Source organism: Centroberyx gerrardi, chromosome 8 (genome assembly GCF_048128805.1).
Source record: "Centroberyx gerrardi isolate f3 chromosome 8, fCenGer3.hap1.cur.20231027, whole genome shotgun sequence".
Classification (NCBI taxonomy): Eukaryota; Metazoa; Chordata; class Actinopteri; order Beryciformes; family Berycidae; genus Centroberyx; species Centroberyx gerrardi.
In genome coordinates, this window is record NC_136004.1 from 6818876 (window position 1) to 6832142 (window position 13267).

General features: G+C 40.6%; 1 protein-coding gene across 1 annotated transcript in view; it reads left to right on the forward strand.

Moving 5' to 3' along the window:
- vamp5 (vesicle-associated membrane protein 5) overlaps positions 1-9343 on the forward strand; it is a 198088-nt gene extending 188745 nt beyond the window's left edge. Inside the window, exon 4 of the transcript XR_013505066.1 lies at positions 9151-9343. The gene's annotated coding sequence lies outside the window, so the exon portion shown is untranslated. The remainder of the gene's footprint in view (positions 1-9150) is intronic.
- Positions 9344-13267: the final 3924 nt, after the last annotated feature.

A 13267-nucleotide genomic window follows, 5' to 3' on the forward strand; every position in this document is an offset into this window, starting at 1 on the left:
TAAGTTAATAACATTAACTTCATTCAAGCTTATTCTGTTGGTTAATGTTGAACAAATTAAAGATAATCTGTAACCGGCCTGTTTTTGCTAGCCACATGGTTAGCCTGCTGTTTGCTAATTAGCGTTAATGCTGAAATTGCACCGACAATATCTTTTAGCAGCTAGCGGTAGTTGATAGCATAAAGATGACTGGGCATGCATTTATTTATTTAACCTTACCCAACAGAATAAGCTCTAGTGAAGTTAACATTAGTTCCTCACCCTACTAGTGTTTGAATACAGTGTCTAGTCTGTTCTGGTCACATCTTAAAAAGAAGTTTAAGAGTTGACACATTTATCAATCAAAATCTAATGTGACAACACCCAAAACATTAGCTAGTGTTTGAAACTTCAAAAACTAAGGTAAGGACTTCCCATCTGCTACAATACAAACTGTGCTGTAGGCTTCAGAGTTTGTCTCCACTGAACACTCAGGCACATGGCTCTTATCTGACTTCTCCTTCTTTATAGATTCCCTAGGGACCGGCTGTGTACAGTAGGCTATATGCGAGTTGAACGGCTCTCCTTTGTCAGCCTCGCTGAGCTGCAGGGCAGCTAACATACAAAGCCAATCAAAGTAATAATACGGAAGAAAAAGAAAGGGAGGAAGAAAGAGGGAGGGAGAGAAATATAGATACAAACAGCCTTTTCTGATGAGGGTGAGGCAGTGGGCCGCCGGCTGTTTGTTCCACATCAGAATGTCAAGCAGCGCAGCAGCAGCCGGCAATGAGTCACAGAGGTGAAAATAATGTCAGGCTTTGGAGAAGACGAGTCACCAGACTCCCAGGACCCAAACGCCACCCGCAACACAAAAGCGGTTCAGACAAGGTTGAACACCACCCTCGCTGCACAGTCGCAGAGGACAGGCCTGCATTTTCTCCTCCAGGAGACACGCTTTGCTTAGCTTCGGTTTGAAATTCACCTCTAGTGAATGCTATTTCCTTTCCGCCTTGAGATGTGCGAGTGTTTGCTTGGTGGTGTGTATAGCGAATTAGGCTGAGAGCAGAAGGTTGTCATGAGGCCCGGCTGTGCCTCCACACTGTGAGCCACTCGAGAAGCCGGTTGCCAGAAGTCATTAATTTTCTACGACAGAGAGCAGAGACAGGTTAGCTAATGTGTCACGGGTGCCTCAATTCTACATTTGTCAGCGTGGGAAAGTTGCGAAACTGAATTTTCAGTCAAAAAACCATCACCGGAAAATCATGTACTTGTGTTTGTTACATATCACTGCAATACCATCGGTACAGCTGGCAGTCGGCTAGCTCAGTGGTTCTCAACCTTTTTGGCTTGTGACCCCTTAAAATTAAGTGATACCCCCATCACAGGCTGCATGTGAGGAATGGTGAACAGTTGAACCAAAGAATGATTTTCCCTTTTCACATTGTTTCACTTGATCAGAGGAGGCCTATAGAGGCTTAAAACTATTCAGTATTCCACAAGAAAAAGCAAAACTTAGAGAAAAATCAGAAAAAATAGACAATAACAAATTTCTATAATAGAAAAATTATTTTGCGACCTCCTGGGGGGATCCTGACCCCCAGGTTGAGCCACCAAACAGTATGCAGCGATGTGGCTGTAGGCGGTGTGAGAGCAGTTTCTCTTCAGCAAGTCCTGGAGAATTCTTCTGCGACTACTTTTCGGTCACGGTGGCCTCATCAATCAATCTCCACCTTTATCGATCCCGCTGTTGCACCGTAGCTCACAAAAAGACCGAGCGGTGTAGTGGGCGACATGGTGCGAGTGTCTGAATCTGTTGTCACTGTAGTCGAGATCTGAGCACAATGTCAGGATGCTGCGGCTGGCTCCCACAGGGACAGATCAATGAGAGGCTAAATCAGTATCTCTCCCCTGACACTCCGCCCCAAGGGAAGCGTCTCGGAGATCTATGGGAGCTCGATTTTCACATTTCACATTTTGGAGTTTATTTATTTGCACCTATGAAAATAATTAAACATGGGCAAAGGAGTGAAATAACACAGATTGTGATGGAAAGATATAGAAAAACTGAAACTCTGAACTCAACAAGGATGAAAATTGAATACCAAGACCAAAATGCATAAATAACAAATAAGGGGAATAAAATAAACCAAAACAGACTTAATGCAGGAAATAAAATCATAGGGAAAACCACAGTAATTTCTGCTGCTCAACAGCCATAACTTCTCTAAAATATATCACTGATTAGCTTCCTTAATCCTCATACAAGGGGTTAAAGGATCAGGATACTATAATTTCACAGGCGCTGAAGTACAGACGGGAAATTAATTGTCAGTGCCTTGTGCTCTCCGCTCATCGCCTACATGGCCCAAATCTTGTTGAGGAGAGCTTTGGTTTTCATTTGCTTTGCAGCCCTCAGCTCAGCTTTCCACAAAGTGCCACTTCAGCAAAGAGCATGATTAATTCTAATATGGCGAGAAGAAGTTTTTGCCTGCAAAGTGATTAAGTTACTTCAAAGGACAGGTTCCCATTGGTGAGGCAAAGCATGGACCTTTTCACAACATAGCCAACTGTGCATATTTTTCACCTATTAAATACCTTTATGTGCCTAGGCAACGTAATAACATAAAAAAAAAAAAAAAATCTAAATGTTAATGCACTCTAATGTTTTCATGATGTAAATTACTTACATAAGAAATCTTCTTGATGTGTGTTCGTCAGTGGTGTTGGGAAAAAAGTGCAGCAGCGCCAGGGGGGCACATTCTTATGGGATGCAGAATTTTGTGGGACACCTATATGTTAACCTGGTTTACATCTGACAGTCTTCTGTCATCAAAATATTTCAGGCCATGGAGTTTAAAGTAATAATCTGCATCATTTTCATTTAAGTAAATGTCCTTTGTGCTGCTCTCTATTCATTGTATTCCCATGATGTCACATGCATTATGAATGCATTATATGCAATATGGTTCTTCACCATATATACAGCTCATTGGCTGTGGCTGTCATTTGATTATAATCACCTGTTAATTTAGTACAGTCACCTGTTATTTTCCTATAAGTTGGCCGTGTGGTGACGCAACAGAATACTATGAATTGCTGATAGATACAACACAATAATGATCCAACCTATAGCCAGTTAATGAAAGCTCTTCCAATTTTCTGTTCTAAACACCTGGTGGCTGCTAGGTCTTTTCTGGGAAGAATCCTCCGCATGAAGCGATTTCTGGCAGCAGCAACAGCGATCTGTTTGGAATAAATTGAAGAAGAACTGGGTAGTTAGTAGGGAGGTTCCTGAATCTGAATACCATATTCGGCAAAGCACAAATAATGCATTTGACCCTAATATTTTTTCCTTCTGAATCTTTTCAGTGTTATTCAGTATGCCTATAATCGCAGAGAAAACATATTCAACTGAATGTAACTCAAATGGTTTCTCTCATTGAACTCTGAAGAGAAGGAGGCAGAGTTTGTTCCTTTTTTCTGGTCAATCTGCAAGTGCCTGCACACACGAGAGAGAGAGAGAGAGAGAGAGAGAGAGAGAGAGAGAGAGAGAGTTTCAGGATTTCAGGATATTGTGTCTCCCCATCGCTCCACACTACAGATCTTCACAAAAAACAACTTACAGAAATCTGAGTAGGAGCACAGGAGGGTGGGGAGGGTGTTCAGTTCATAGCATGAGGCAGTTCATAATGAAGGTGTTGATAATTGACTGTTTAGTTTCCCTCGGTGTTCTTGCAGCTCGTAATAGCATACAGTCAGTTCAGGGCAGAGATCTTTTTCCTGTTTATAAATGATTATGACTATGGTTTACGGCTTAGAAAAGCCTATGTTTATGGATACATAACATCCAGGTTGCTGTTTTCATACTTCACTGTTATTGATGTCACTGTAAAACCATGAGTTTAATGCTTTAATATCTCAACAAGAGCAATGGCAACAGGAATTTGGGGTATTTTTAACGTTTCTGTCTAAATAGCCTTTAAGCCCTGCCCACTTCCGGATTTATCTGAATACAAATATGAATACAAATAATTTGGTTGGTGAACAAATTACAAATAAACAATACAGATACAAAACAAAACAAGCAAAAAAGTAAAATAAAATCCCACAAATCTCGCAGATTACCATTTTAAGAATGCCCCAATGCAAAGCAGACTTATTTTTCAACAACCACAAACCTCTGTTTTTGATAGTACATAAATTTAACAGTGATACAACTACTACAGCTTGCTTTTACTGTCAACAAAGCAGCTCCAGCTGTTATTTCCTGATTACATCATCCACAAAACCTCTCCTCTCCTGCTGCTAGCCTTGGGAGAGACCTGTTCATGTTCACATATCCTGACTGAACTGTCCAAGAAGCCTAGACATGACATTATAAATCTGTTGTAGGATAGTCTGTCCATTGTTGCAATTTCATGTGTAATTCATCAAAAATGTTTGTCTCTACTAATAAACACTGATTGACCCTAACATTATGCTAATAGGCTACAGACCCAAGAGGAGGATGTAGTATGTGAATGGCTTGAGGGAATGAGTGAGAAAAATTCTAGTTCTTTCAGAAGCTATGGCAGATAGCACTCAAATAAATATATAGCAATTATGCAAACAAGAAAAAATAGAAATAGTATTAATGCAAACATACAGTAAGGATATACCTTGAGTTTAAGATGCAGTGTTTCAAAAGTAGGTATAAAATAAATAAATAAATAATAATAATAAATAATAATAATAAATAATAAATAATAATAATATTAATGATAATAATAATCATGAAAAAAAAGCTGTATAATTTTAATCATTTTTAACTTATTTAGTCAAATAAGTTTTATTTACTCAATCTTCAAATTTTCAGCAATGACCTGAAGTGCACCTGGCAACTAATAATACAGTGAGCATGAATAATGCATATAAAAAAAAACTGAAAATGATATGAAAATTTTCCACAATTTACATCACAGCTCTATAATTGCAAACATTTGCTAATGACGGAGAATACATATTCAACAACCGATGTCATAAACAACTGGAGCTGCGTTCATGGCCCCTTCCTCTGAAATCCCTTTCAAGTGCCTGTGTGAATATTCATCAGCGAGCCTACCCACTTGAAGGCGTTCTAGAAATCCCCTTATTGAGCACATTAGCACTCATCCGATTAAACATCAGCACGAGAATGTAATCAACTGCACCTTTGAATGGAAAACAGTTTTGATATGCATGATGTGTGACAGTGCTTCCCTCCTGGCAGCTCATCCTCACGCCACGGACTGAGGGCCTCATTGAGAAAAATGCGCTTGGACTTCAGCCTGAAGCGGGTGAAGGTCGATTCCAACTTCTTGTCATTACTTAAAGCTTTTCTGACAGTTTATACATTTCAATACAGCGCATTGAAGTCAAAGCTCTGCGATACGCACACGGTAAGTCGACACCTGTTTAGAGATGGGAACTTTCTCATGTTAATTTCAAGGTTAAGAAATTAAAAATGAAACTTAAATATGTAAAATCTTTTTAAATAAAAGGGCCTAATTTAAGATTTATTCAGTAAGTTATTCAGTGACTTAAAAACAAGAGTTCAATATGTAATATTGTCGACTATGTTGAGCTTTATAAAAATAAGATTCTAAAATTCATGTCCTTCAATCAGTAATAAAAAAAAGACCCTTTAAATTACAGGCCATTAATTAAGAAATAATGACTGGAAATAACTAAGTAATATCCAAGGAAAATGGATGTAATAACTAGTTATAGCACTAGAATGAATGATAATTACTGAGCAATATACAAGTAAAAAAGAGATGCTTTTACCAGTAATTGTATCAGATAAGTGGAACTACTAGACACTTTTGAAAACTTAGAAAGGTTCTGGAGGTGAAGGATAAACTAGTTCAAAAAGGAAGAAAGATTCTGCACACTGTCTCCATTGCAAATTTATTGACAAAATTGTTAAGCTTTTGGTCAAAGACATTCATCAGAGCGTGAATTCACACCAAGTGAACAAGACAGATTTCTCTTCCACAGAGGGGAGGGACATTCATTACAGCAAGTGACTGCACCTGTGCAGAAACAATGTTTTTCATTAGGTTTTTGTTTACAACGTAGAATACATACAATACATTATATATTTTAGAAAAGACATGCCGATACTGACAATATACAGTATTCACATATAAATACAACTCCATACTAACTCTACACAGAAAACAACAGAAACCCCAGAACTGGCCTGTCTGAGCGGCCTGAAAAAGACATCAAGCAGAAGCCATCATAAATTACAGGAGCATCCAGAAGCTATAGAATGTATAATATTTGTTACTTAGTTGTTTGGTTGTTTGATTAGTTATTTGTATAGAGTATGGAGTACGTTTAACTTTGTATACACATGTGAATATTGTACATGGTTAGTATTGGCATGTCTTTTCTAAAATATGTAGCCTAACATGTAGCTAGCCTAATGAAAAACCAAACAGCTTGTTTCTGCACAGGTGTAGTTACTTTCTGTAATGACCTCTCCTCTGTGGAAGACACTGCACGGAATCTTTCTTCCTTTTTGAACTAGTTTATCCTCTGCCTCCAGCACCTTTCTTAGTTTTCAGAAGTGTGCTGTAGTTCTACTTATCTAATACAATTACTGGAGAAAGCACCTTTTTTTTTTTTTTTTTTTTTACTTGTGTATTACTCAGTAACCAGTTATTCTGAAGCTATGTAGTTATTACATCCATTTTACTTGGATACTAGCCTACTTAGTTATTTCCAGTCATTACTGCATAATTAATGGCCTGTAATTTAAATGTTTACCAAAAATGTAAACGTCTATCCCCATTATCTACAATGATGTTTCTTTTGCTATCTAACTAGCTAGCAAAGCTAGCGAACTAGACAACGACCAGGCTAACAGCTGGATAGGTAGCTTTTTTGCTAATGTTAGCTAAGCTACTATCATGGATTTGAACATTTAATGTTCCTGTAAGTTGACTAAACGTTTACTCCATATGCTTGTGCAGGTTTAATGCAGTTGTAATTTACAATTTTCTGTTAAAATGCTAATGGACAGCCTACAAAATTTGTCCTCTGTAAGGGATGCGACTGAAAATGCTAGTAGAGGTAAAATTACTGACTTAAAAAAAATTCTCAAGTGCACAAAAAAGCTACTCAATTACAGTAACGAAAGTAATTGTAATTTGTTAGTTCCACCCTTGATCACGGAGGACTGAGTTACTTCGCTTTGTGGTCGATGTCTTTACTGCTTACAGTGGACGTCTGTGATAGATAAACAGGTAATTGAAGAAGAGACACTACGTCAAGTTTAGGCCCTACATGTACATTAATTAGCTGACCCATCTCTAGTTAGACAGGCATAACTAACCTCTTTCCCCCTCACGGCAGCTCACACATTTGCATCATCGGCTTGGGCTAATAAAAGGCGTCTCGCTGAGATCCCTGTGTCTCAGGGCATTCAGCTGCCTCCTATCTGCAGCCGTCAGCGGGAAGTGAGTCATCCCCTCCTGTTCCAGTGTCGGCGGTGGAGAGATGAGCCGCGTGACCCCGGTGCATGATTAATTAGCGATCATTATCCTATCTCCGCTCTCCTCGGTGGGTGCTGTGCTTTTGTCCTCCCTTTTGTTAGCATAGCTAGCGCCGCTCCCCGCCCGCCTTTTGACGTGACTCAGGAGCGCGGGAACACGTGTGTATCGGCGAAGATGTGCCGAGCCCGCCAGATATTCTGATCGGAGGCGGCGGGTGCCATTCTGACGTTTCTTTCTTCTGCATCAGAAAGAGGAAGCAGGGAGGAAGGAAGCACGGAAGGAAGGAAGGAAATATTCTCGGAGGGAGATAGAGAAGGTTACCCAACTGTGCTCTGTAAAAAACACAGATACACTCTTTTGTTTGGGTGTATGCGCACACACACACACACACACACACACACACACACACACACAGAATACCCCCCCTCCACTCCCCGAACAATCTCACTCGAGTCGCTCATACAAAATGCGAGCGGTGCCTCTGATTTTTTGGAGAGCTCTCTGCCCAAAAGGAGGGCTGATCAGTAACAGCCGACCTTTGACCCCACAGCCGACCCGTCTCTTAACACCTCTGCCGACAGCCGCACACCTTCTGATTACCTTTTATCTGCTGCGCTGCGGCCATCGCACACTCCCAATTACTTCCGCTAATGGAGCAGCCTCTCCTCCAACCCCCGGCCTTCCGGCAGGTTTAGGGGGGTGAGGCAGCAGAGGCAAGAAGAAAAGCCAGATGGAAAAAGCTGGGTTGTAAAAACTCGAAATAGTCTAAATAGCACATGTTACATTATAACTCTTGTATGACAAAAGGGGGGAAAAAAACAGCAAATATTCAAACAAATCGGTAACCCGGTGTACCTCGAGCAACAGCGGCTTTACTTGTGCAAAGCCACGGCTTATTCCCAGAACTGAACCCGTTCCATTAGATTCAGAGATGACACATGCAGTCCACAAAGGAGGTTGGACCCCTTGCTTGAGGCAGAGGAGAATGTGGTATTGAATACTGTTTTTTTCAAAGACTTGCTTTATTTGATAGTTCACAGTTGAAAGAGAGAGGAAAGATGGGGATGACGTGCATTTCCTAGGCAGGATTCAGTCCCATGACTCAGGTGCAATACACACTGTAGTGTGATTACCAAGTTTTAATACTTTGCTGACTTTACTTTCAGTTGACATTCATTATATTCAACTGAGAACATTACTGTTTTGAAATGATATTGAACTTACGCCTGTATTCCTGGTAAACATTGGAGTAGACGGCCATTTTTAGTTTCAGTGTTGCCTGAAGGTTTACCTTTTAAAGCTAACATAAATCTTAAAGGTCCCACATGGAAAACAGGATTCCCTGTGCCTCTTTGTTGGATGGTCTATCTAAACATGGTGAAAGTATCAAAACGCACAGTCGCCAACTAAATCCACACAATCCATATTAGAAAAGCGAGCCTCTAAACGAGCCGTTTGGACTTCCATAACTTTGTGGCGTCACAAAGGTTCGCTCATTATCATTTTTGTAATAAATAATAGACTAACAAAGCGTTTTTTTCAAAGCGGTGGAGCGGTTGTCATTGTATTTTACCAGAGAGTTTTCCCTACCTGTCGCTGCCTGTTCTGCACATTTAACTCTTGAAACGGTTAGCCAATCAGAACAAAGGGTCGTTAATATTAATGAGCCTTAAAGACACAGCGACAGAAACAGCCTGTTCTTGGTAAGGCTCAGAGAGATGCTGGAAAATGAACATGTAAAAATGGATTGAGAGTGTTTTTGGTACATGACACCACACACACAGCTTTGAATGGACCTCAAGACATAAAATAAAACAGTGGAAAGTGTAGAATATGGGACCTTTAAATATATGAAGTTCATATTATATATCTATGCAAGTAGTATCAAACTGATGGAAGTTACAGAAAGATAGTTACAATTCCCATATTGTGGACGGAGCCATGCAGCCCACTACTGGGGGTGGACTGTTTGCTTGAGGCAGAGACAGGAAAACTTTCTGAAATTCCTATAACTCTAACTGAATAAAAAATGTTTTATATTTTGCTTGACTTTACTTTCAACTGATATTCATCATGTATTGCTGGTAAACATTGCAGTAAAATACTGTAGAGGTCCATTTTTTAGTTGCAGTGTTATTTGAAAGTTGTTAAAAAGCCTGCTTTTCATTTACAAGCGGGGATGGAGCGTACACCCAAACTCAGTTTGCCCACTTTTTTTTAGGCTGACATGAATCTTTAATATATAAATTCATAATATACATCAAAGTGAGTAGCATCCAACTGACGATTACAGGAAGATATGGTCTTTTAACTAGAAAAAATATTGAAAAATATTGAAAAATGTATTGGCCTTTGTTTATATTGGATGTTCGTTGGCCTTATCATGATCACCGACTGGAGTTCAAAGTTTATTTTCCACTACATGACTGTCTACAAGTGTCTACCCATCTTTGATATATTTAAAAAAAACACAAGGCATTTTTGTAGAGCTTCAACAAAAACCCACAGATCATAAAATCTCCAATGATTACACAAAGCAGTTGATTTATGATGACATTTTTACCATTTATGTCATTTACAATGTTTGCACCTTCCGCTGTCACCGCTTTATAACTTCCAGTCAGGGGTGAGTGATGATACTCTTCCTCATCGTAACCGTGGCTTGACCTGGCCATGATAGCAGCGCTCAAACCAATAGGAAAAAAGGAAACACATGCATCATCAGTGTTCCTTGCAGAGCCAGCTGTGCACGAGACTGAGCAAGTAAAGCTGCAATTAGCAACCGGTTAAACAGCAATGGCAAGACCTCTACATCCAGCAGACAGGCTGCCTCGTAGTCAACGTCCCAGATTTGAACCCCCATGACCCGGTATCCTTGAGCAAGGCTGCGCTCCAAACTCCCTGTGGAGGCAGGATCTCTACATGGGGGTGGGAAACATAACTGCTCTCATATACACATACTCCAGTTTTGGTGATTTTCATGTTTTTTTTTACATGATTACATGGTCTCCTTTCATGTTGTTTTACAGCATTACAGTCTAAACTGCAAAACGCATGGTGGTCAAGCTAAAAAAACTCTCTCTACAGCTGCAGTCATACTGTATACTGGCCATGCTACCATATAATTGAATGTATGAATGAGTATATACTGTGTTTCACCCCCAAATCAGGTACCTGTCATTTGAAAAACATAACAGACTTTAACAAAAAAAAAACATTTAAATTATGAAATGATTTTAAGACCTTTGTCAAGCAAACAAATGCTGGCACTATTGGAAAAGGAATCACCTGTACTTTTTGCCGTGTTGAATGAAGCCTAAGTAAAGCTTTTTTTTCTAAAAATGTATATATAGGATGTTAGGAAACCTTTCAAAAGAGCGGTATGAGTAGTTTATTCATTCATTGACATGTTGCATTGTATGTGAGGTTCTATTGTCCCTGTATGATGTATGTTGGTTTGTACTGTGAAACTCCAAGTTGTCTCTGTATCAATGCTGCTAAAACATCTTGGATTAGCACAATTCTACAGTAGTACTAAGACAAGAATTGAAAGAGGGTTTTAGTTAAGGACAAAGTCGTATCTGTTTGTGTTAAAACTCATCCCTGTAAGTTTTAGTCCTTTGAATAAATGCATAACATACACAGCAACAGACTATGTTACTCTACATATATACATTATCTACAAATTTCTACTACATGTAGGTTCAACATTTCAGAACATGTATGGTGAGCCTCCAGTAGGATGTATATCAAAATATGTATTTAAAAAAACAGATTTTTCATGAGGATAACAAGTCTAAAAGTTAAACAAGTCGGTTTGTGACTAAGATGTTGCCGGTTCAAAACCCCATCTTGGGGCGTCCTTGTGGCTAAAGTGCCCGTGATGTCCTGGAATCAAATCTGGCCCAGGACCCTTGTTGCATGTCTTGCCTCTCTATCTCTCTCTCTCTCTCTCTCTCTCTCTCTCTCTCTCTCTCTCACCCATATCTTTCCTGTCTCTCTTCACTGTGACTATCCAATAAAGCAACAATCTAAAAAAAACATCCCAGCTAGGAAAATCTGCTCAGGAAAAATGATTAAGGCTCTCCCCTCCCTCAACAACTACTTTCTAAGACTCCTTGAATCCTATTTGCTCCAGCGGAGCTGCTCAGCGGTTCATATGGTTATGCAATATGGCTTTGTGAGTTATCTGCTGCAGCCATAAAACCCTGCGCTTCGACGGGTGGTTAAACCAACAGGATATCCTGCTGAGAAGAGTGGCAGGGATAACAGCTGCTGTTGATTTCTCTGGGTTCGGTCGATCATGTCTGATGGCACCGAAGCCTTCAGAGGACTGTCACAGAGCGGAGCGGGGGCCATTATAGACTCTCTCCACCACTCAAATCTGATATAAAAAAGGCTGAGACCGCAGACCAGGGCTGAGAGCTGCTGCACTGACAGACCATGGCCAGACAAAAGTGAATCTATCTGCTCCTCTCTCCACAGGACGTCTTTGACATCTCCAGCCAGCTGTGCTGCAGGGGGGTGGGGGGTACGGGGGGGTCCAAGTCGAAGTCGAAAGCGCCGCGCTGGATGACTTTTCCATCATGTTTATCGACCGGGAGAAGTCCTCTAATTGAAAAGAGCTGGGATGGAGACTTTCGCTTTGACTCCCTCTCCATGAATAACTCATCAATACCTTTATGCATAACTAATCAGTGAGTCTGAGTCAAAGATCAGACACGCGGCCCCCGGCAGGACCGCGTCGGGAGGAAAACACTCCAGACTCGCCTCATTAAAGTCGGCGTTGTAAATATCACCTTACCATCTGTCCACGCTGCAGGCAACATTTATCTGCATTTATTGGCGTCTCTCAAGGCAGAGCAAACACACTCCTGGTTGCACGCCGTCTTTCCCCAAACACATCTGACATCAGGGGGAAATCCCAAACCAAACCCCATATGGAATTCAGAGGAAAGTCTTCTTTGGGACTTCTATGAGATGGATGGGAACGGAGCTTGGAATGACCTATGGGTAAACACTACAGTATTACATCATTAGTATATAAGAGAGAGATGTTTCTCCTTGCATGGAGTTAGCATGGACAAAGGTCAGCCTAATGTTTAGAGAAGTGGGCCGTTCCTTGGGAATAAATGACTGCTTCTATCTCCTCCCTCCGCAGCTGCCATCAAGCCACTTCACTTCTCACCCAATTATTACAGTGGAGCTGCTCTGTGACAGAAGGCTGTGGTCGGACAGGATAGTCCCCTCGTGTGAATGTGCGTAATCGTAATGGCTCCGCAGCGGGGCGGTGCTACCGAGAAACAGACACGAGCATGCGTGTTCCGTAAAACCCCTCCCTGAATAAATATAGTAAAATGAAATAATGAAATAAAACCCGTTGGGATGAATGAGATGCTGGACGGGGTCAGAGCAGTCAGACATGGATTTGCTGCAGACTGATAACTAATGCAGCAGAGATCAGGCCCTGGTGAGCAATATAGTCTGAGCTTGGATGGTGGCCACAGGAGGCTTAAACCAGAGGAGGAGCCATTGCCATTATCAAATTGCTGCCGTCACATGAGACCCTTGTAATTCCTGTAAGGTCTTTTTTTTTTTTTTTTACATAGTTCTTTTGAGTGGGTGATTCAGATTACATGACCTTAGAACACATGGGCAAAAGTCCATGCGAAAACTCTGGATGTAATTTCAAAATTGTTTTCTTGATTCCTGAAAAGTAGACTTTTTTTTGGAGATGCAAAGCTTTTGGCAGATAGCAGCAAAAT